A 26,754-nucleotide genomic window follows, 5' to 3' on the forward strand; every position below is an offset into this window, starting at 1 on the left:
AGCATTTAAGAATCCCAATAATTTTAGGATTTATTTCCAACTAGAGTCGCCAACTATAAATGATTAGAGCTGCCAACTTAAATCAATTTACAAAATGTTCAATCAATATTCCTAATTTTCAATTTCCTCGCTTATCATTCTAAACACGCCTGGAGGCTGCTTGAACACGTACAAAAAAATTCATCAAAATTGGTCCAGTCGATTACAATTCTATAGCGGATATACAAGTTAACACACCCAGTTCCCAAATTGGGAAACTGCCGACCCAATGCTGATCCGGCACTTTGGCGACAGCGCTGCGATCAGACAAAGGCTTCTAGCTGCAGCCGTTTCAAACCATTAAGTTATTCTAAAATCGTACTCCGCAGACATAGTTGTTAACAATTGTAATATTGTTTATATTATCCTTTACCTTAACAGGTTTAGGCGAAATAAATGAATAAAAAATATATTAATCCCAATTTATTATTAATGGATCCTTGCTTGAGTGAAAGTGAAAGTAATAGTACAAAGGTCGGTACAAATGAACTGGCGCCCAACGTAACCGACTCACGCGATACGCACTTTAAATGCATTTACAAAAGAAGTTGCAATCGGGAAACAAATAAAATAAAAACAATTATAAAAATAGTGCAGTACACCTTGGTGAGATAAAATACGCCAAGAAAAAATTCACAAGCTGCGCAAGTGATAATAGAACGTGAACGGTAGAAATTCTCGTCACCCCTTCAAGAGAAAAGAGGAAAAATTCACAAGCTTCGCAAGCGGCAAGAAAAGCAAGTAAAGCCAAGAACGGGAACGTAGAAATTCCCCTCACCCCTTCAAGAGAAGAAGAAACAAAACGAGAGAGACGTTACACCTGCACCGAGAGAGCGACGACGGCAACAGCGGCAGCAGCAGCGACGACAGCAACAGCGACGGCAACAACGACGACAAAGGCATCGACGGCTACATCGACAACAGCAGCAGCGACGGTGACGGCAACAGCAGCAACAACAACAATTAAATATACGAAATGTGAGTAGGCTATTTGTCCAAATGTTCCAAGTAAAGAAAATAAATCTGACGCTATTTAACCGTGGGAACATAATTATTTCCCTTTTCGCTATTTTTAAAAAATATCATTATTTATTTTTCTCGACAAAATCTCGCGAATAAATATAAATTTTTTATATTTAATTATGGTAGAAAACGATAATTATTAAACAAGCTCTTATTTGAATTTTCAAAAACTTTAACAAAATTTCCTTGCTGTTTTGAGAAATATAAAAATAATTAATAATTAGCATACTCTTTATAAAATTCTGACTTCCCATGGATTATTTTTTTAAATTAAGTAACGACCCCGTGTACCGGATTAATGAAGATGTCGAGTCGACGAAGTTATATAGGAAATTTTTAAAAACAAAAGTAGAAAGACAGAGAGCTCAGCAGGAACAAGAAACTGAGACATATTGCCACCCATCTACTAGTAGGGGTCATTTATTCGACTTAATACCCTTAACGCCACAAACACAGAAACCAAACAACACCGACTTGAAATGAAGGCAGAACAACCAGCGGCTGCAGTGTTCTTCTCTCTTCCTCTTTTAACACGGTATTTAATTCTTATGCCATACTAGCACGGTATTAAACAAGAATAATGTTTGTCAAGACAGAGGGAGCTACCACTGCTCAAGTACTATGACGAGATAGAACGAAAGTTAACGCTTTTGGCAAACAAGACAATTATGTCACACGCAACCACAGCTGTTGTTAGGACTCAAAAAGGAGCCAACAACCAGAATGGTTCCTTTAGACAGAGATTACACATAAGCACAGGAACTTATCAGTCTCAACCAGCACCAGAGCCAATGGAGATCGACCCCTCCTTCAGGAGGATATTTAGACAGCCCATGGCAAAAAGGGCAGTCAGCAAGGCAACAAAAAATAAGCCTCATGCCAGAAGAAAAATCTGAATACGAAGATTACGACGCCGTTGCGCAGACCTGTGCTACTGAAGTAGAAGACGATCTTGAGGAAGAATACTCATGTAATTTTTAGAATAAAATGCTTGCTCCCCTACATTACACACAGGCACCTCAAAAAATAGATTACTCCAATCCGGGGACTGAAAGAAATTGTGGCAGCGGAGAAACCATTTACTGTAAAGTCAATCCATGGCTTTACAAAAATAAATAAAAAATGTTTAGTTTCGTTGTTTAACATAAAAACACCCTTTTTTATCTTAAATAACTTCAAACACTTCGATGATATTATCGGCCTCGACTTGCTTAAACAAGCGAATGCGAAACTTGATTATACCGGGAATGTTGTTCACACAAACAACGGAGACGAAAGGATCCGAACAGATGATGAAGATGTTCCCGTGGCAGTTAAAGCCACCTTCGATAAAATGATTGTCAAAAATTATAAAGATCCAGACGAAGCACTTCCATTCAATATTAACATTATAGCCACAATAAAAACTGATGGGGAACCGGTGTACTCCAAGTCGTACCCACACCCCATGGGTGTATCCAAATTCCAAAATGGGGTTAAGAAGAAGCGATTAGTTATCGACTACAGGAAATTAAATCAGATAACAGTAGATGATAGATATCCTATCCCAACAATTTCGAAAATACTGTCGAATATGGGCAAGTCGCGGTATTTCACTGCACTCGACCTCAAGTCAGGCTTCCACCAGATAGAGGTGGCAGAAGGTGACAGGGAAACAACGCTTTTTCCATAAATAATGGCCAATACGAATTTTGTTGAATGCTTAGACTTAAAAACGCCCAGAGCATCTTCCAAAGGGCTATCGATGACGTCCTCAGAGAGGGAATCTCTAAAATATGCTACGTTTATGTATACGACGTTTTTATATTCTCAAAAACAAAAGAAGGACACGTCAAGGACGTGGACTGGGTTTAAACCAAGCTCCCAGAAGCAGGTATAAGAGTATCCCAAGAGAAATCGAAGTTCTTTAAAAAGAGCGTCGAGTACTTGGGCTTCATAGTGTCATAGGACTGCAAACTTCACCTGAAAAGGTAAAGTCTATTAAGGAATTTCCCCCACCAAAAACACTTTTTGACCTCAGATCTTTTCTAGGGCTAGCAAGCTACTAAAGGTGCTTCATAAAAAACTTCGCGACCATCGCGAGACCCCTAACAAGCATCCTAAAGGAAGAAAATATGAAAGTTAATAAATATAAATCAAGAAAGATTGATATCAACATGACCAAGAAACAGAGAGAAACGATTGACAGACTAAGGAAAATCTTTGCATCCGAGGAGGTTTTGCTCTCGTATCCAGACATTAAGAGGCCATTCGATTTAACTACGGACGCATCAGGCTTCGGACTAGGGGCAGTACTATCTCAAGATGGCCGCCTAATCACAATGATATCACGCGCCCTACGTGACAACGAAAAATTACGCAACCAATGACCGAGAGCTCATCGCCAAAACACTAAAACCATAGAAGACGTATAAGAATCGGACGTAACCACCATTCATAGCGAAGACTACGGACGCATCAGGCTTCGGACTAGGGGCAGTACTATCTCAAGATGGCCGCCTAATCACAATGATATCACGTGCCCTACGTTACAACGAAAAATTACGCAACCAATGAGCGAGAGCTCATCCCCAAAACACTAAAACCTTAGAAGACGTATAAGAATCGGACGTAACCACCATTCATAGCGAAGAGTCCCTGACATACACCATCGAGACAACCGACAACCCAGTAAACTGCTTCCGAAACCAAATAATAATCGAAGACGAAAATAGTTTCTCGGTGGATACATTCATCTTGTTTAAGAGCAAGGTGAGGCACATAAACAGAACCCCAACCGGGAAAATCTGATGGAAACAAGCAATACACACGCAATAGCACCGACTAGTAGAGTGCTTCCCTAGCACTTCTTTCAAACAGACGAAAAACTTCGTACAGGACATAACGAACTCAACCGAACAGAAAGAAATTGTCATAACAGAACACAACAGGACTCACCAAGCAGCACAAGAAAATGTAAAACAAATTCTTAGGGACTATTTATTCCCAAAAATGTTTCGGTTAGCAACAGAAATAACATCAAATTGAAAAACCTGTTCCATCACCCATCAAAGCAAATGGTTGCAGAAACTCTTATACCCTCATTCGTCGGAGAATACTACACATTGATATTTTCTTAACCAATGGAGCCCTTTTCCTTACATGCGTCGATAAATTCTCGAAATTCGCCATAGTGCAAAACATCGCTTCAAGGGCCATAGTAGACATAAAAACGCCTTTATTACACATAATAAATTTCTTTCCGAAAACAACAACAATCTACTGCGATAATAAAAGATCGCTAAATTCCGAGACTATTAAAACAACTTTGTTAAATCATTTCATTATCAACACTTCCAACTTCATTATCAACAAATTCGTCATTGCAGAGGTAAAACAACTTTTAGCGGATGGCGTGATAAGGCCATCCAGGTCCTCATATAACATCCCTACCTGGGTTGTGGATAAGAAAGGTATAGACCAAAATGGGGTTAAGAAGAAGCGATTAGTTATCGACTACAGGAAATTAAATCAGATAACAGTAGATGATAGATATCCTATCCCAACAATTTCGAAAATACTGTCGAATATGGGCAAGTCGCGGTATTTCACTGCACTCGACCAGATAGAGGTGGCAGAAGGTGACAGGGAAACAACGCTTTTTCCATAAATAATGGCCAATACGAATTTTGTTGAATGCTTAGACTTAAAAACGCCCCAAGCATCTTCCAAAGGGCTATCGATGACGTCCTAAGAGAGGGAATCTCTAAAATATGCTACGTTTATGAATACGATGTTTTTATATTCTCAAAAACAAAAGAAGGACACGTCAAGGACGTGGACTGGGTTTAAACCAATCTCCCAGAAGCAGGTATAAGAGTATCCCAAGAGAAATCGAAGTTCTTTTAAAAGAGCGTCGAGTACTTCGGCTTCATAGTGTCATAGGACTGCAAACTTCACCTGAAAAGGTAAAGTCTATTAAGGAATTTCCCCCACCAAAAACACTTTTTGACCTCAGATCTTTTCTAGGGCTAGCAAGCTACTAAAGGTGCTTCATAAAAAACTTCGCGACCATCGCGAGACCCCTAACAAGCATCCTAAAGGAAGAAAATATGAAAGTTAATAAATATAAATCAAGAAAGATTGATATCAACATGACCAAGAAACAGAGAGAAACGATTGACAGACTAAGGAAAATCTTTGCATCCGAGGAGGTTTTGCTCTCGTATCCAGACATTAAGAGGCCATTCGATTTAACTACGGACGCATCAGGCTTCGGACTAGGGGCAGTACTATCTCAAGATGGCCGCCTAATCACAATGATATCACGCGCCCTACGTGACAACGAAAAATTACGCAACCAATGACCGAGAGCTCATCGCCAAAACACTAAAACCTTAGAAGACGTATAAGAATCGGACGTAACCACCATTCATAGTGAAGACTACGGACGCATCAGGCTTCGGACTAGGGGCAGTACTATCTCAAGATGGCCGCCTAATCACAATGATATCACGTGCCCTACGTGACAACGAAAAATTACGCAACCAATGAGCGAGAGCTCATCGCCAAAACACTAAAACCTTAGAAGACGTACAAGAATCGGACGTAACCACCATTCATAGCGAAGAGTCCCTGACATACACCATCGAGACAACCGACAACCCAGTAAACTGCTTCCGAAACCAAATAATAATCGAAGACGAAAATAGTTTCTCGGTGGATACATTCATCTTGTTTAAGAGCAAGGTGAGGCACATAAACAGAACCCCAACCGGGAAAATCTGATGGAAACAAGCAATACACACGCAATAGCACCGACTAGTAGAGTGCTTCCCTAGCACTTCTTTCAAACAGACGAAAAACTTCGTACAGGAGATAACGGACTCAACCGAACAGAAAGAAATTGTCATAACAGAACACAACAGGACTCACCAAGCAGCACAAGAAAATGTAAAACAAATTCTTAGGGACTATTTATTCCCAAAAATGTTTCGGTTAGCAACAGAAATAACATCAAATTGAAAAACCTGTTCCATCACCCATCAAAGCAAATGGTTGCAGAAACTCTTATACCCTCATTCGTGGGAGAATTCTACACATTGATATTTTCTCAACCAATGGAGCCCTTTTCCTTACATGCGTCGATAAATTCTCGAAATTCGCCATAGTGCAAAACATCGCTTCATGGGCCATAGTAGACATAAAAACACCATTATTACACATAATAAATTTCTATCCGAAAACAACAACAATCTACTGCGATAATAAAAGATAAATTCCGAGGCCATTAAAACAACTTTATTTTTCTCGACAAAATCTCGCGAATAAATATAAATTTTTTATATTTAATTATGGTAGAAAACGATAATTATTAAACAAGCTCTTATTTGAATTTTCAAAAACTTTAACAAAATTTCCTTGCTGTTTTGAGAAATATAAAAATAATTAATATTTAGCATACTCTTAATAAAATTCTGACTTCCCATGGATTATTTTTTTAAATTAAGTCACGACCCCGTGTACCGGATTAATGAAGATGTCGAGTCGACGAAGTTATTGCAGAGTATAGGAAATTTTTAAAAACAAAAGTAGAAAGACAGAGAGCTGAGCAGGAACAAGAAACTGAGACATATTGCCAACCATCTACTAGTAGGGGTCATTTATTCGACTTAATACCCTTAACGCCACAAACACAGAAACCAAACAACACCCACTTAAAATGAAGGCAGAAAAACCAGCGGCTGCAGTGTTATCCTCTTTTAACACGGTATTTAATTCTTATGCCATACTAGCACGGTATTAAACAAGAATAATGTTTGTCAAGACAGAGGGAGCTACCACTGCTCAAGTACTATGACGAGATAGAACGAAAGTTAACGCTTTTGACAAACAAGACAATTATGCCACACGCAACCACAGCTGTTGTTAGGACTCAAAAAGGAGCCAACAACCAGAATGGTTCCTTTAGACAGAGATTACACATAAGCACAGGAACTTATCAGTCTCAACCAGCACCAGAGCCAATGGAGATCGACCCCTCCTTCAGGAGGATATTTAGACAGCCCATGGCAAAAAGGGCAGTCAGCAAGGCAACAAAAAATAAGCCTCATGCCAGAAGAAAAATCTGACGACGAAGATTACGACTTAAAGCATCTTCCAAAGGGCTATCGATGACGTCCTAAGAGAGGGAATCTCTAAAATATGCTACGTTTATGTATACGACGTTTTTATATTCTCAAAAACAAAAGAAGGACACGTCAAGGACGTGGACTGGGTTTAAACCAAGCTCCCAGAAGCATGTATAAGAGTATCCCAAGAGAAATCGAAGTTCTTTAAAAAGAGCGTCGAGTACTTGGGCTTCATAGTGTCATAGGACTGCAAACTTCACCTGAAAAGGTAAAGTCTATTAAGGAATTTCCCCCACCAAAAACACTTTTTGACCTCAGATCTTTTCTAGGGCTAGCAAGCTACTAAAGGTGCTTCATAAAAAACTTCGCGACCATCGCGAGACCCCTAACAAGCATCCTAAAGGAAGAAAATATGAAAGTTAATAAATATAAATCAAGAAAGATTGATATCAACATGACCAAGAAACAGAGAGAAACGATTGACAGACTAAGGAAAATCTTTGCATCCGTGGAGGTTTTGCTCTCGTATCCAGACATTAAGAGGCCATTCGATTTAACTACGGACACATCAGGCTTCGAACTAGGGGCAGTACTATCTCAAGATGGCCGCCTAATCACAATGATATCACGCGCCCTACGTGACAACGAAAAATTACGCAACCAATGACCGAGAGCTCATCGCCAAAACACTAAAACCTTAGAAGACGTATAAGAATCGGACGTAACCACCATTCATAGCGAAGACTACGGACGCATCAGGCTTCGGACTAGGGGCAGTACTATCTCAAGATGGCCGCCTAATCACAATGATATCACGTGCCCTACGTGACAACGAAAAGTTACGCAACCAATGAGCGAGAGCTCATCGCCAAAACACTAAAACCTTAGAAGACTATAAGAATCGGACGTAACCACCAATCATAGCGAAGAGTCCCTGACATACACCATCGAGACAACCGACAACCCAGTAAACTGCTTCCGAAACCAAATAATAATCGAAGACGAAAATAGTTTCTCGGTGGATACATTCATCTTGTTTAAGAGCAAGGTGAGGCACATAAACAGAACCCCAACCGGGAAAATCTGATGGAAACAAGCAATACACACGCAATAGCACCGACTAGTAGAGTGCTTCCCTAGCACTTCTTTCAAACAGACGAAAAACTTCGTACAGGAGATAACGGACTCAACCGAACAGAAAGAAATTGTCATAACAGAACACAACAGGACTCACCAAGCAGCACAAGAAAATGTAAAACAAATTCTTAGGGACTATTTATTCCCAAAAATGTTTCGGTTAGCAACAGAAATAACATCAAATTGAAAAACCTGTTCCATCACCCATCAAAGCAAATGGTTGCAGAAACTCTTATACCCTCATTCGTGGGAGAATTCTACACATTGATATTTTCTCAACCAATGGAGCCCTTTTCCTTACATGCGTCGATAAATTCTCGAAATTCGCCATAGTGCAAAACATCGCTTCAAGGGCCATAGTAGACATAAAAACACCATTATTACACATAATAAATTTCTTTCCGAAAACAACAACAATCTACTGCGATAATAAAAGATCGCTAAATTCCGAGACTATACTACTACACAGCACAACAAATGGTCAAGGAGAGGTTTCATAGCACTCTAGCCGAAATAGCCAGATGCCTGAAACTTGGATGCAAATTGAACGATACTATAGAAATAATCCATTTAGCAATCAACAAATCAATCCACTCAGTAACTTACAAAAACCCACAGAAATAGTTCACACAAAGCCCATGGAATTCGATAGAGAAATTATTAGGAAAATTCAACCGGTACAGGAGAAGATGATTGACCAGGTAAACAAGAATAGGACCTATAAGGACTATCAGGTAGACGAAAAAGTTTTTCTAAAAGCAAATAAAAGAATAGGTAACAAGCTCTACTATGTTCGCAGGAAACAACGGTCTTAATTAGAGGGATTGTGGTCCACAAAGACAATCTACGCTAACCATCCTTGGCTAGACTCCCGACCCTCTTTTATACTTTTTCAAATTTTTTATATTCTTCTATATTAAATACATTATATAAAATACATTATAATATGGGCACTAATGGCTGTAAAGACGGACGCGACGGTGAAACTGAATGACTACACGAACGCGGAGAACATTTACCGATGACCACAGACTACCGGCTATAGCGGCGGACATCAGACACATTCGCATGTTGGTAGCCACCCCAAAAATCCCTCATAGGGACGCTAGGAGTATAAGCTTTATTAGGACAAACCTTAAAATTTGTTGCAGGTACACCAGACTTTAATGATTGGGAGCAAGTCAAGTTCAAACAAGACCAACTAATAAAAACAAATGAAGAACAAACGGAATTAAATATCAAATTCCAAAAATAAAGAACAATACAAATTATTCGAGACAAATAAAGAACAAATTAAACAATAGAAAACGCTATAGTCGAGTGCCGCGACCGTAAGTTACCCGATACTGTTATACACAATTTTACAATATTCATTTTGCTAGTGGAAATTGTAAGAGAAAGCCTGTTGAGTTACTGATAGTGCCCTTGCCCATGTGAGGCCTTATAACCTAAATTTCTTTATAAATAGCGAAATAATGTTCTGATTTAAAAAAGCTTTGGTAAATCGATAAATATTAACAGAAATAGTTTTATAAGGTCAAACGAAGGCATTCATAATAATATTATAGACGCCACAGTTTTCCGCGGTTTGTGGGCGTTAGAGTGGGCGGGCCGGTTGAAAACTAGTGCCATGTTGCAGGCATTTCTTATAGGCCCCGAGATTTTTGCATTTTTGGTTTTCCGGGTTTTTTCGGCGTTAGGGTGGGAGTGGTTAGAAGAAAAAAAACAAATTGCATTTGGTGCATCATAAAACCCTACATGTTTAATCCGAACTTTCTATCTCTTATAGTTGCCGAAATATCAGGTTTTCTAGAAAATGGGAAAACTGTCTTTTGAGCCTTGTGGGCGTAAAGGTGGGTGTTGCCGCTATAAGACGCGCTGGCATCTAAAGATTATATAAACTAAATTTGAACTTTCTAGCTCTAATAGCTCCTGAGATTTCAGCAGTTTTTCGCGATTTGTGGGCGTTATAGTGGGCGTGGCAGGATGCTGTAATGAACTTGCACTGCGTAGGGACCTCAAGAATCTTCATGCTTAATCTCAACTTTGTATCTAGTATAGTTCCTGAGATCTCTGCGTTCATATGAACTGACGGACGGACAGACGGACTAGGGTCAATCGTCTTCGCTATCGATACTGATCAAGAATATATATACTTCAGAGGGTCGGAAACGCTTCATTCTACTTGTTAGATACTTTTCAACGAATCTAATATACCCTTTTACTCTACGAGTAACGGGTATAAAAATGTGGGACAAATAAAGAAAATAATCTTTAAAGACAAGCTGCCTATTAACATTAATTTGATAGAAATTTTAGAAGCATATAGTATAAGTGTTTTTCAAAATTCCGATATCATTCATTTTCTTATTAAATTTCCTAATCCTAGGCTTGTTTTAAAGAAGATAACAGTCTATCCGGTCCAGATACCACCATCTAAAGACCAAAGTCCACGCCAAAACAGGAATTAACGTTGACTTGGAACCATTGGGTCAGCAGCATTAGCATTAGCACAAGAAGCTGAATCAAGTTACTTTCGCCCGACACAATGAGGAGAAAGCATACAGGCCGAACAACCAGCGACAAGAAGGTTGAAAAAATTCCCAGACCCATTCTGAAATTCAAATTCAAACAACCAGCGACAAGAAGGTTGAAAAAATTCCCAGACCCATTCTGAAATTCAGGAGCAATTTAGAAAACTCCTCACTTGTTAGGACTCAAAAAAGAGCCAACAACCAGAATGGTTCCTTTGGACGGAGACCAAACATAAGCACAGGAACGTATCAGGGTCAACCAGCACCAGAGCCAATGGAGATCGACCCCTCCTTCAGGAGGATATTTAGGCAAACCACAACATGGCAAAAAGGGCAGTCAGCAAGGCAACAAAAAATGAACCTCATGCCAGAAGAAAAGTATGAAGACGAAGATTACGACGCCGTTATGCGTAGTAGAAGACGATCTTGAGGAAAAGGACTCATGTAATTTTTAGAATAAAATCCCTGCTCCCCTACTTTACACACAGGCACCTCAAAAAATAGATTACTCCAATCCCGGGACTGAAAGAAATTGTGGCAGCGGAGAAACCCTTTACTGTAAAGTCAATCCATGGCTTTACCAAAATAATTTAAAAATGTTTAGTTTCGGTGCTTAATATAAAAACACCCTTTTTTATCTTAAATAACCTTAACACTTCGATGATATTATCGGCCTCGACTTGCTTAAACAAGCGAATGCGAAACTTGATTATACCGGGATTGTTCTTCACACAAACAACGGAGACGAAAGGATCCGAACAGATGATGAAGATGTTCCCGTGGCAGTTAAAGCCACCTTCGAAAAAATGATTGTCAAAAATTATAAAGATCCAGACGAAGCACTTCCATTCAATATTAACATTATAGCCACAATAACAACTGATGGGGAACCGGTGTACTCCAAGTCGTACCCACACCCCATGGGTGTAACCAAATTCGTCAATGCAGAGGTAAAACAACTTTAAGCGGACGGCGTGATAAGGCCATCCAGGTCCCCATATAACATCCCTACCTGGGTTGTGGATAAGAAAGGTATACACCAAAATTGGGTTAAGAAGAAGCGATTAGTTATCGGCTTCAGGAAATTAAATCAGATAACAGTAGATGATAGATATCCTATCCCAACAATTTCGAAAATACTGTCGAATATGGGCAAGTCGCGGTATTTCACTGCACTCGACCTCAAGTCAGGCTTCCACCAGATAGAGGTGGCAGAAGAGGACAGGGAAAAAACGCTTTTTCCATAAATAATGGCCAATACGAATTTTGTTGAATGCTTAGACTTAAAAACGCCCCAAGCATCTTCCAAAGGGCTATCGATGACGTCCTAAGGACGGAATCTCTAAAATATGCTACGTAGACGACGTTATTATATTCTCAAAAACAAAAGAAGGCCACAACAAGGACGTGGACTGGGTTTAAACCAAGCTCCTAGAAGCAAGTATGAGAGTATCCCAAGAAATCGAAGTTCTTTAAAAAGAGCGTCGAGTACTTGGGCTTCATAGTGTCACAAGGGGGACTGCAAACTCCACCTGAAAAGGTAAAGTCTATTAAGGAATTTCCCCCACATTCATCTTGTTTAAGAGCAAGGTGAGGCACATAAACAGAACCCCATCCGGGAAAATCTGATGGAAACAAGCAATACACATGCAATAGCACCGACTAGTAGAGTCCTTCCCTAGCACTTCTTTCAAACAGACGAAAAACTTCGTACAGGACATAACGGACTCAACCGAACAGAAAAAAATTGTCATAACAGAACACAACAGGACTCACCAAGCAGCACAAGAAAATGTAAAACAAATTCTTAGGGACTATTTATTCCCAAAAATGTTTCGGTTAGCAACAGAAATAACATCAAATTGAAAAACCTGTTCCATCACCCATCAAAGCAAATGGTTGCAGAAACTCTTATACCCTCATTCGTGGGAGAATTCTACACATTGATATTTTCTCAACCAATGGAGCCCTTTTCCTTACATGCGTCGATAAATTCTCGAAATTCGCCATAGTGCAAAACATCGCTTCAAGGGCCATAGTAGATATAAAAACACCATTATTACACATAATAAATTTCTTTCCGAAAACCACAACAATCTACTGCGATAATAAAAGATCGTTAAATTCCGAGACTATTAAAACAACTTTGTTAAATCATTTCATTATCAACACTTCCAACGCTCTACCTCTACACAGCACAACAAATGGTCACGTATAGAGGTTTCATAGCACTCTAGCCGAAACAGCCAGATGCCTGAAACTTGGATTTAACAAATCAATCCACTCAGTAACTAACAAAAAACCCACAGAAATAATTCACACAAGGCCCATGGAATTCGATAGAGAACTTATTAGGAAAATTCATCCGGTACAGGAGAAGATTTTGCGAAAAGGTTTTTCTAAAAGCAAATAAAAGACTAGGTAACAAGCTCTCACCACTATGTTCGCAGGAAACAACGGTCTTAATTAGAGGGAGGGTGGTCCACAAAGACAATCTACGCTAACCATCCTTAGCTAGACTCCCGCCCCTTTTTTATACTTTTTCATATATTTTATATTCTTCTATATTAAATACATTATATAAAATACATTATAATATGGGCACTAATGGCTGTAAAGACGGACGCGACGGTGAAACTGAAAGACTACACGAACGCGGACTATACCCCAAAGGGGACAGTGACATTGTAGTCTGGGAGTCTTTCGGATACCTTTCGGATACCATGCAACGAACATGACGACCGAGGTTTTTTCTAACCAGACGGAAGCGCTGACGAGAACATTTACCGATGACCACAGACTACCGGTTATAGCGGCGGACATCAGACACATTCGCAAGTTGGTAGCCACCCTAAAAATCCATCATAGGGCCGCTAGGAGTGTAAACTTTATTAGGACAAACCCTAAAAGTTGTTGCAGGTACACCCGGCTTTAATGATTGGGAGCAAGTGAAATTGAAACAAGACCAACTAATAAAAACAAATGAAGAACAAACGGAATTAAATATCACATTCCAAAACTAAAGAACAATATAAAATTTTCGAGACAAATAAAGAACAAATTAAACAAAAGAAATCGCTGTAGTCGAGTGCCGCGACTTTACTGTTTTACACAATTTTACAATATTTATTTTGCTAGTGGAAATTGTGAGAGAGTGCATGTTAAGTTACTGATAGTGACGTCCTTGCCCATGTGAGGCCTTATAACCTAAATTTCTTTATAAATAACGAAATAATGTTCTTGTTCAAACATGAACACGTTTTATAGATATATTTTGGTAAACCGTATTATACAATTAGGTCATAAAACTGTAACCCAAGTATGGGATGTCCCAAGAAGGGTCGAATATACAATTAGGTCATAAAACTGTAACCCATGTATGGGATGTCCCAAGAAGGGTCGAATATACAATTAGGTCATAAAACTGTAACCCAAATATGGGATGTCCCAAGAAGGGTCGAATATCCTAGGCACCTAAGCGATAACATATGTGCGATAATAAATACCCAAAGATAACCAGGTATGTCTGCGTGGGTCATTAGATAAGAGTAAAATAAGATTCTCATGTTAGCTACGTAGGAGTTGAATATTAATAAAGAAATCAGTTTTGAAATAATAACTCAACAAATGAAGACGTCCTTATTTGGGGTCTCTCTATTTATTTCGGTCCTTCGAGCAGGATCTCTAAAAGTCATCCCCCACCAGTGGTAAGAGACTAAGAGATATAAACCAGCTCCTTAAATCTAAGGTTGCGAAATAAAATCTCTTGTTACCCCCCACCCCCGTGGTAAGGAACAGAGAATAATAAATAATTAAAATAAACATAAATATTCAGAAGAATTTTTATTGTTTTAATTTAAAAACACCTTTGTTAGGATTAAAATATAGCCAAAGGTTGTTCTCAAAAATACCCATTTAAAAATAAAAAAAGTGCGGTAAGGCGTGCTTGAGGCCTAAACATCAGCAATACGGTCATCGGTATATAGTGCGGTAAACAAAGTTCTAATCGACAAAATCCGGTAGTATTGACGCAAAAATATAGAATTTTCGTGCGATATATAAAAAATATAAAAATTTACGGCGAGTACATCAGCGGCGACTACGGCAGCGGAAAATACTACAGCGGCATCTACAACTACAGCATCGGCAGCATCTACAACTACAGCATCGGCAACCGCAACTACAGCTCAAGCGAATACTTATGCTCCTTGTGCAATAAATTGTATCATACGATTCTTCATATAAATATACAAAAACGGGAAAAGGTCAACACTTGTGTGACTGCCATTCAGGCATTACTTGCAACAGCTAGAATTCAAGTGAAATCTGCCAACGGCAATTTTGAAAATTTAAGAGCTCTCATTGATAGTGGATCGCAAAGCACTATCATATCAGAGGAGGCAGCACAAATACTAAAACTGCCAAAAATCAAAACTAAAACGGAAATTAGTGGGAAATCTTCTACGAATACTTGTGTATCCAAATATAAAATTAAAATAACAATAAAACCTCCTAACTCGAAGAAGTCGTTAGTGACTGAGGCAATAATATTGCCCAAATTAATTACAGAAGTTAATATAGATAAGACTAAATGGCAAAATTATTCATTAATAATCATCACTTTAATAAGCCTAGCAGAGTTGATGTAATCATTGGAGCCGATCTATATACACAAATTTTAAAGAAGGGTATAGCAAAAATTAATGGTCTGTTAGGCCAGAATACAAATTTCGGTTGGATCATATCTGGATGCACAAAGTCAAAGGGTACTCATTCGATAGTGGCAACTACTATCGAAGTGCAAGACTTAGAACTTTTTTGGGACCTAGAAAATGAAGATAAAAATGATGTAGAGACCGAAGTTTGTGAAAACGATTTTATCAAAACAACCTCTATTTCAAATGGTATGTATATTGTTCAAATTCCATTTAAGGACGAAACGTCCTTAGGGGAATCAAAGCCGCAAGCAATGGCTCGATTGATAAACATGGAGAAGAAGTTTCCGCGAAATGAAAAACTTCAAGATGCCTATAAATTGTTTATGAAAGAATATATTGATCTTGGGCATATGGTTGAGTCGTAGAGGGAAGGAAAATACTACCTACCCCATCAAGCCGTACTTAGGGAATACGTCATATCAGAGGACATAGAAAAAATGTACAGACAAATATTCATTGATGAAAAATATCAAGAATACCAATATATATTATGGAGAGACTCTCCTGAAGACAAAATAAAATCGTACAAATTAAAAACAGTAACCTATGGGACTGCCTCAGCTCCATATTTAGCTACTAGAGTTCTAGTAGATATAGCAGATAATTGTAAGAATGATGAAATTGGAAGAATAATTAGAATTTCTACATGGGATGGGAATTTCTACATGGATGATCTCATGACAGGAGCAAATTCAGTGGAAAGTGCCATAAACATTATAGAGCAAATTTCTAGCGAATTAAAAAAAGGTAATATGAATTTACGGAAGTGGATTTCGAATAATAAAGAAATAATAAAAGTAGTAGAAGATACTGGCGAAAACAAGGTAATAAGCTGATTGAGCTGCATGGGTTTGCAGACGCCTCTGAAAAAGCATATGCGGCAGTAGTATATGCTAAAGTAGGAAGATTGGTTACAATATTAGCTAGTAAAAGCAGGGTAAATCCAATCAAAAATAAGAAAACAATTCCGAAACTAAAACTGTGCGCAGCTCATCTGTTGAGTAAACTAATACAAAAGGTCAAAGAATTGATTGATAATGCAGCCAAGATATACGCGTGGAGTGATTCTACTATAACGTTGGCTTGGATTAAAACTGGTCAAAGCAAAGTCAAATTTATTAAATATAGGACAGATTATATTCGTAGATATACAGAAGTAGAGTGGAATCACGTTAAATCAGAAGATAATCCAGCGGACGCAGCGTCAAGGGGAATTTCGCCAAGTGAACTGATAAATTTTGATCTTTGGTGGAATGGGCCAAATTGGTTAAAAGAATTAAAAGAAAATTGGCCGTCTCAGTCAAAAGCTGAGGAAGAAACAGGTGTCCATACCGTGCTGACAGCTGATAGGGATATTATTCATAATCTCTTAGAAAAATATTCCTGCATACAAAAATTAAAAAGAGTTATATGCTACATAGTTCGATTTATAAATATGAAAACAAAGAAAATATCTTATCCGGGTTATTTATCGGTAAAGGAAATTAGATATGCAGAACAAATAATTATAAAAAATGAGCAGGCAAATCAATTTGGTTCAGAGCTAAACAGTTTAAATAATAATAAAGTCAAAATTTCTTCAAAAATTCTAAGTTTACATCCACTTATTGATCAGGATAAAATTATCAGAGTAGACGGTAGATTACAAAATTACAATGCTAAATTCAAGATAAAACATCCAATTATTCTCGACAAAGGGCATATTTCTTCATTAATTATAAAGGATCCTCATAACCAAACTTTACATGGTGGAATAAATTTGAAGAGAATATGAATGAGAATTCATCAAAATATTGGATATTTGGATTGAGAAATTCATTAAAGAAAAAATTAAATGAGTGTACGAAATGTGCAAGATATCGACAGGTCACGGCACAACAACAATGTCGTACCCATTTCTAAATACATGTATTGATTACACAGGACCATGTTATATCTTTAAAAAGAGCGTCGAGTACTTGGGCTTCATAGGGTCACAAGGGGGACTGCAAACTTCACCTGATAAGGTAAAGTCTTTTAAGGAATTTCCCCCACATTCATCTTGTTTAAGAGCAAGGTGAGACACATAATCAGAACCCCATTTGGGAAAATCTGATGAAAATAAGCAATACACACGCAATAGCACCGACTAGTAGAGTCCTTCCCTAGCACTTCTTCCAAACAGACGAAAAACTTCGTACAGGACATAACGGACTCAACCGAACAGAAAGAAATTGTCATAACAGAACACAACAGGACTCACCAAGCAGCACAAGAAAATGTAAAACAAATTCTTAGGGACTATTTATTCCCAAAAATGTTTCGGTTAGCAACAGAAATAACATCAAATTGAAAAACCTGTTCCATCACCCATCAAAGCAAATGGTTGCAGAAACTCTTATACCCTCATTCGTGGGAGAATTCTACACATTGATATTTTCTCAACCAATGGAGCCCTTTTCCTTACATCGCCATAGTGCTAAACATCGCTTGAAGGGCCATAGTACACATAATTACACATAATAAATTTCTTTCCGAAAACAACAACAATCTACTGCGATAATAAAAGATCGCTAAATTCCGAGACTATTAAAACAACTTTGTCAAATCATTTCATTATCAACACTTCCAACGCTCTACCTCTACACAGCACAACAAATGGTCAAGTATAGATGTTTCGTAGCACTCTAGCCGAAATAGCCAGATGCCTGAAACTTGGATGCAAATTGAACGATACTATAGGAATTATCCTTTTTAGCAACCAACAAATCAATCCACTCAGTAACTTACAAAAAACCCACAGAAATAGTTCACACAAAGCCCATGGAATTCGATAGAGAAATTATTAGGAAAATGCAACCGCTACAGGAGAAGACGATTGACCAGGTAAACGAGAATAGGACCTATAAGGACTATCAGGTAGGCGAAAAAGTTTTTCTAAAAGCAAATAAAAGACTAGGTAACAAGCTCTCACCACTATGTTCGCAGGAAACAACGGTCTTAATTAGAGGGCGGGTGGTCCACAAAGACAATCTACGCTAACCATCCTTAGCTAGACTCCCGCCCCTCTTTTATACTTTTTCATATATTATATATTCTTCTATATTAAATACATTATATAAAATACATTATAATATGGGCACTAATGGCTGTAAAGACGAACGCGACGGTGAAACTGAAAGACTACACGAACGCGGACTATACCCCAAAGGGGACAGTGGCATTGTAGTCAGGGAGTCTTTCGGATACCTACAACATGCAACGAACATAACGACCGAGGACTTTGCTGACCAGACGGAAGCGCTAACGAGAACATTTACCGATGACCACAGACTACCGGTTATAGCGGCGGACATCAGACACATTCGCAACTTGGTAGCCACCCTAAAAATCCATCATAGGGCCGCTAGGAGTATAAACTTTATTAGGACAAACCCTAAAAGTTGTTGCAGGTACACCCGGCTTTAATGATTGGGAGCAAGTGAAATTGAAACAAGACCAACTAATAAAAACAAATGAAGAACAAACGGAATTAAATATCACATTCCAAAACTAAAGAACAATATACAATTTTCGAGACAAATAAAGAACAAATTAAACAAAAGAAATCGCTGTAGTCGAGTGCCGCGACTGTAAGATACCCGATACTGTTTTACACAATTTTACAATATTTATTTTGCTAGTGGAAATTGTGAGAGAGTGCATGTTAAGTTACTGATAGTGACGTCCTTGCCCATGTGAGGCCTTATAACCTAAATTTCTTTATAAATAGCGAAATAATGTTCTTGTTCAAACATGAACACGTTTTATAGATATATTTTGGTAAACCGTATTATACAATTAGGTCATAAAACTGTAACCCATGTATGGGATGTCCCAAGAAGGGTCGAATATACAATTAGGTCATAAAACTGTAACCCAAATATGGGATGTCCCAAGAAGGGTCGAATATCCTAGGCACCTAAGCGATAACATATGTGCGATAATAAATACCCAAAGATAACCAGGTATGTCTGCGTGGGTCATTAGATAAGAGTAAAATAAGATTCTCATGTTAGCTACGTAGGAGTTGAATATTAATAAAGAAATCAGTTTTGAAATAATAACTCAACAAATGAAGACGTCCTTATTTGGGGTCTCTCTATTTATTTCGGTCCTTCGAGCAGGATCTCTAAAAGTCATCCCCCACCAGTGGTAAGAGACTAAGAGTTATAAACCAGCACCTTAAATCTAAGGTTGCGAAATAAAATCTCTTGTTACCCCCCACCCCCGTGGTAAGGAACAGAGAATAATAAATAATTAAAATAAACATAAATATTCAGAAGAATTTTTATTGTTTTAATTTAAAAACACCTTTGTTAGGCTTAAAATATAGCCAAGGCTTGAGGCCTAAACATCAGCAATACGGTCATCGGTATATAGTGCGGTAAACAAAGTGCTAATCGACAAAATCCGGTAGTATCGACGCAAAAATATAAAATTTTCGTGCGATATATAAAAAATATAAAAATTTACGGCGAGTACATTTGCGGCGACTACGGCAGCGGAAAATACTACAGCGGCATCTACAACTACAGCATCGGCAGCATCTACAACTACAGCATCGGCAACCGCAACTACAGCTCAAGCGAATACTTATGTTCCATGTGCATTAAATTGCATCATACGATGCTTCATATAAATATACAAAAACGGGGAAAGGTCAACACTTGTGTGACTGCCACTCAGGCATTACTTGCAACAGCTAGAATTCAAGTGAAATCTGCCAACGGCAATTTTGAAAATTTAAGAGCTCTCATTGATAGTGGATCGCAAAGCACTATCATATCAGAGGAGGCAGCACAAATACTAAAACTGCCAAAAATCAAAACTAAGACGGAAATTAGTGGGAAATCTTCTACGGATACTTGTGTATCCAAATATAAAATTAAAATAACAATAAAACCTCCTAACTATTCACAAATTTTAAAGAAGGGTATAGCAAAAATTAATGGTCTGTTAGGCCAGAATACAAATTTCGGTTGGATCATATCTGGATGCACTAAGTCAAAGGGTACTCATTCGATAGTGGCAACTACTATCGAAGTGCAAGACTTAGAACTTTTTTGGGACCTAGAAAATGAAGATAAAAATGATGTAGAGACCGAAGTTTGTGAAAACGATTTTATGAAAACAACCTCTATTTCAAATGGTATGTATATTGTTCAAATTCCATTTAAGGACGAAACGTCCTTAGTGGAATCAAAGCCGCAAGCAATGGCTCGATTGATAAACATGGAGAAGAAGTTTCCGCGAAATGAAAAACTTCAAGATGCCTATAAATTGTTTATGAAAGAATATATTGATCTTGGGCGTATGGTTGAGTCGAAGAGGGAAGGAAAATACTACCTACCCCATCAAGCGGTACTTAGGGAATACGTCATATCAGAGGACATAGAAAAAATGTACAGACAAATATTCATTGATGAAAAATATCAAGAATACCAATATATATTATGGAGAGACTCTCCTGAAGACAAAATAAAATCGTACAAATTAAAAACAGTAACCTATGGGACTGCCTCAGCTCCATATTTAGCTACTAGAGTTCTAGTAGATATAGCAGATAATTGTAAGAATGATGAAATTGGAAGAATAATTAGAATTTCTACATGGGATGGGAATTTCTACATGGATGATCTCATGACAGGAGCAAATTCAGTGGAAAGTGCCATAAACATTATAGAGCAAATTTCTAGCGAATTAAAAAAAGGTAATATGAATTTACGGAAGTGGATTTCGAATAATAAAGAAATAATAAAAGTAGTAGAAGATACTGGCGAAAACAAGGTAATAAGCTGATTGAGCTGCATGGGTTTGCAGACGCCTCTGAAAAAGCATATGCGGCAGTAGTATATGCTAAAGTAGGAAGATTGGTTACAATATTAGCTAGTAAAAGCAGGGTAAATCCAATCAAAAATAAGAAAACAATTCCGAAACTAAAACTGTGCGCAGCTCATCTGTTGAGTAAACTAATACAAAAGGTCAAAGAATTGATTGATAATGCAGCCAAGATATACGCGTGGAGTGATTCTACTATAACGTTGGCTTGGATTAAAACTGGTCAAAGCAAAGTCAAATTTATTAAATATAGGACAGATTATATTCGTAGATATACAGAAGTAGAGTGGAATCACGTTAAATCAGAAGATAATCCAGCGGACGCAGCGTCAAGGGGAATTTCGCCAAGTGAACTGATAAATTTTGATCTTTGGTGGAATGGGCCAAATTGGTTAAAAGAATTAAAAGAAAATTGGCCGTCTCAGTCAAAAGCTGAGGAAGAAACAGGTGTCCATACCGTGCTGACAGCTGATAGGGATATTATTCATAATCTCTTAGAAAAATATTCCTGCATACAAAAATTAAAAACAGTTATATGCTACATAGTTCGATTTATAAATATGAAAACAAAGAAAATATCTTATCAGGGTTATTTATCGGTAAAGGAAATTAGATATGCAGAACAAATAATTATAAAAAATGAGCAGGCAAATCAATTTGGTTCAGAGCTAAACAGTTTAAATAATAATAAAGTCAAAATTTCTTCAAAAATTCTAGGTTTACATCCACTTATTGATCAGGATAAAATTATCAGAGTAGACGGTAGATTACAAAATTACAATGCTAGATTCAAGATAAAACATCCAATTATTCTCGACAAAGGGCATATTTCTTCATTAATTATAAAGGATCCTCATAACCAAACTTTACATGGTGGAATAAATTTGAAGAGAATATGAATGAGAATTCATCAAAATATTGGATATTTGGATTGAGAAATTCATTAAAGAAAAAATTAAATGAGTGTACTAAATGTGCAAGATATCGACAGGTCACGGCACAACAACAATGTCGTACCCATTTCTAAATACATGTATTGATTACGCAGGACCATGTTATATCTTTAAAAAGAGCGTCGAGTACTTGGGCTTCATAGTGTCACAAGGGGGACTGCAAACTTCACCTGAAAAGGTAAAGTCTATTAAGGAATTTCCCCCACATTCATCTTGTTTAAGAGCAAGGTGAGACACATAATCAGAACCCCATTTGGGAAAATCTGATGAAAATAAGCAATACACACGCAATAGCACCGACTAGTGGAGTCCTTCCCTAGCACTTCTTTCAAACAGACGAAAAACTTCGTACAGGACATAACGGACTCAACCGAACAGAAAGAAATTGTCATAACAGAACACAACAGGACTCACCAAGCAGCACAAGAAAATGTAAAACAAATTCTTAGGGACTATTTATTCCCAAAAATGTTTCGGTTAGCAACAAAAATAACATCAAATTGAAAAACCTGTTCCATCACCCATCAAAGCAAATGGTTGCAGAAACTCTTATACCCTCATTCGTGGGAGAATTCTACACATTGATATTTTCTCAACCAATGGAGCCCTTTTCCTTACATGCGTCGATAAATTCTCGAAATTCGCCATAGTGCTAAACATCGCTTGAAGGGCCATAGTACACATAATTACACATAATAAATTTCTTTCCGAAAACAACAACAATCTACTGCGATAATAAAAGATCGCTAAATTCCGAGACTATTAAAACTACTTTGTCAAATCATTTCATTATCAACACTTCCAACGCTCTACCTCTACACAGCACAACAAATGGTCAAGTATAGAGGTTTCGTAGCACTCTAGCCGAAATAGCCAGATGCCTGAAACTTGGATGCAAATTGAACGATACTATAGGAATAATCATTTTTAGCAACCAACAAATCAATCCACTCAGTAACTAACAAAAAACCCACAGAAATAGTTCACACAAAGCCCATGGAATTCGATAGAGAAATTATTAGGAAAATGCAACCGCTACAGCAGAAGACGATTGACCAGGTAAACGAGAATAGGACCTATAAGGACAATCAGGTAGGCGAAAAAGTTTTTCTAAAAGCAAATTAAAGACTAGGTAAAAAGCTCTCACCACTATGTTCGCAGGAAACAACGGTCTTAAATAGAGGGAGGGTGGTCCACAAAGACAATCTACGCTAACCATCCTTGGCTAGACTCCCGACCCTCTTTTATACTTTTTCATATTTTTTATATTCTTCTATATTAAATACCTTATATGAAATACATTATAGTATACTGAATGACTACACGAACGCGGGGTATACCCCATAGAGGACAGTGACATTGTAGTCTGGGAGTCTTTCGGATACCTACAACATGCAACGAACATGACGACCGAGGACTTTGCTGACCAGACGGAAGCGCTAACGAAAACATTTACCGATGACCACAGACTACCGGTTATAGCGGCGGAAATCAGACACATTCCCAAGATGGTAGCCACCTTAAAAATCACTCATAGCGATGCCAGGAGTATAAACTTTATTAGGACAAACCTTAAAAGTTGTTGCAGGTACTTTAATGATTGGGAGCAAGTGAAATTCAAACAAGACCAACTAATAAAAACAAATGAAGAACAAACGGAATTAAATATCACATTCCAAAGAACAATATAAAATTTTCGAGACAAATAAAGAACAAATTAAACAAAAGAAAACGCTATAGTCGAGTGCCGCGAATGTAAGTTACCCGATACTGTTTTACACAATTTTACAATATTCATTTTGCTAGTGGAAATTGTGAGAGAATGCATGTTGAGTTACTGATAGTGACGTCCTTGCCCATGTGAGGCCTTATAACCTAAATTTCTTTATAAATAGCGAAATAATGTTCTGATTTAAAAAAGCTTTGGTAAATCGATGGATATTAACAGAAATAAGTTTTATAAGGTCAAACTAAGGCATCATAATAATATTATAGACGCCACAGTTTCCCACTAGTGCCATGTTGCAGGCATTTCTTATAGGTCCCGAGATTTTTGCATTTTTGGTTTTCCGGGTTTTGTCGGCGTTAGGGTGGGAGTGGTTAGATGAAAAAAAAACTAATTGCATCATAAAAACCTACATGTTTAATCCGAACTTTCTATCTCTTATAGTTGCCGAAATATCAGCTTTTCTAGAAAATGGGAAAACTGTCTTTTGAGCCTTGTGGGCGTAAAGGTGGGTGTTTCCGCTATAAGATGCGCTGCCATCTAAAGATTATATAAACTAAATTTGAACTTTCTAGCTCTAATAGCTCCTTAGATTTCAGCAATTTTAGTTTTTCGCGGTTTCTGGGCGTTATAGTGGGCGTGGCAGGATGCTGTAATGAACTTGCACTGCGTAGGGACCTCAAGAATCTTCATGCTTAATCTCAACTTTGTATCTAGTATAGTTCCTGAGATCTCAGCGTTCATTCGAACTGACGGAGCAGACGGACTAGGCTCAATCCGTCTGATCAAGAATATATATATTTCAGAGGGTCGGAAACGCTTCATTCTACCTGTTACATACTTTTCAACGAATCTAATATACCCTTTTACTCTACGAATAACGGGTAAAAAAATTTGGGACAAATAAAGAAAATAATCTTTTAGAAATAATTTTTGCTAAAAATAGATTCGGCATCACAGATCTGCATAACGTTCTAATGGGATTGACCCAAGCAAAATGAAATATTGTAAGTCCGGCAATTCTACATAGCTCCGACATTGGTGAATTTAAAGACAAGCTGCCTATTAACATTAGTTTGATAGAAATTTAAAAGCATATAGTAGTAGCATATAGCATATAGTATACTAATTGTTTTTCAAAATTCCGATATCATTCATTTCCTAATCCTAGGCTTTTTTAAAGAAGATAACAGTCTATCCGGTCCAGATACCACCATCTAAAGACCAAAGTCCACGCCAAAACAGGAATTAACGATGACTTGGAACCATTGGGTCAGCAGCATTAGCATTAGCACAAGAAGCTGAATCAAGTAACGAAAGAAGCGTTTTTGCGCCACTTTCGCCCGACACAATGAGGAGAAAGCATACAAGCCGAACAACCAGCGACAAGAAGGTTGAAAAAATTCCCAGACCCATTCAGAAATTCAGGAGCAATTAGGAAAACTCCTCACTTGTTAGGACTCAAAAAGGAGCCAACAACCAGAATGATTCCTTTGGACAGAGACCACACATAAGCACAGGAACTCGTCAGGGTCAACCAGCACCAGAGCCAATGGAGATCGACCCCTCCTTCAGGATTAAATTTAGACAGCCCACAACATGGCAAAAAGGGCAGTCAGCAAGGCAACAAAAAATGAACCTCATGCCAGAAGAAAAATCTGACGACGAAGATTATGACGCCGTTGCGCAGACTTGTGCTACTGAAGTAGAAGACGATCTTGAGGAAGAAGACTCATGTAATTTTTAGAATAAAATCCCTGCTCCCCTACTTTACACACAGGCACCTCAAAAAATAGATTACTCCAATCCCGGGACTGAAAGAAATTGTGGCAGCGGAGAAACCCTTTATTGTAAAGTCAATTCATGGCTTTACCAAAATAAATAAAAAATGTTTAGTTTCGTTGTTTAACATAAAAACACCTTTTTTATCTTAAATAACCTTAACACTTCGATGTAATTATCGGCCTCGACTTGCTTAAACAAGCGAACGCGATTCAATAGGTCAGAAAATGTCAACTTTATTAAAATTTATGATGAAGATGTTCCCGTGGAACATCTTAGTTAAAGCTTAGTTAAAGCCACATTCGATAAAATGATTGTCAAAAATTATAAATATCCAGACGAAGCACTTCCATTCAATATTAACACTATAGCCATAATAAAAACTGATGGGGAACCGGTGTACTCCAAGTCGTACCCACACCCCATGGGTGTAACCAAATTCGTCAATGCAGAGGTAAAACAACTTTTAGCGGACGGCGTGATAAGGCCATCCCATATAACAACCCTACCTGGGTTGTGGATAAGAAAGGTATAGACCAAAATGGGGTTAAGAAGAAGCGATTAGTTATCGGCTTCAGGAAATTAAATCAGATAACAGTAGATGATAGATATCCTATCCCAACAATTTCGAAAATACTGTCAAATATGGGCGAATATGGGTATTTCACTGGACTCGACCTCAAGTCAGGCTTCCACCAGATAGAGGTGGCAGAAGAGGACAGGGAAAAAACGCTTTTTCCATAAATAATGGCCAATACGAATTTTGTAGAATGCTATTTGGACTTAAAAACGCCCCAAGCATCTTCCAAAGGGCTATCGATGACGTCCTAAGAGAGGGAATCTTTAAAATATGCTACGTAGACGACGTTATAA

General features: G+C 37.9%; 1 long non-coding RNA gene across 1 annotated transcript; it reads left to right on the plus strand.

Moving 5' to 3' along the window:
- Positions 1–23,170: 23,170 nt before the first annotated feature.
- On the plus strand, positions 23,171–25,943 carry LOC108115957. Its single transcript, XR_005993987.1, has 3 exons — positions 23,171–23,465; positions 23,681–23,961; positions 25,271–25,943. It is a non-coding gene; the product is annotated as an uncharacterized LOC108115957 (long non-coding RNA).
- The last annotated feature ends 811 nt before the right edge of the window (positions 25,944–26,754 follow it).

The sequence above is a fragment of the Drosophila eugracilis genome, unplaced genomic scaffold (assembly GCF_018153835.1).
Source record: "Drosophila eugracilis isolate 14026-0451.02 unplaced genomic scaffold, ASM1815383v1 contig_973, whole genome shotgun sequence".
Lineage (NCBI taxonomy): Eukaryota > Metazoa > Arthropoda > Insecta > Diptera > Drosophilidae > Drosophila > Drosophila eugracilis.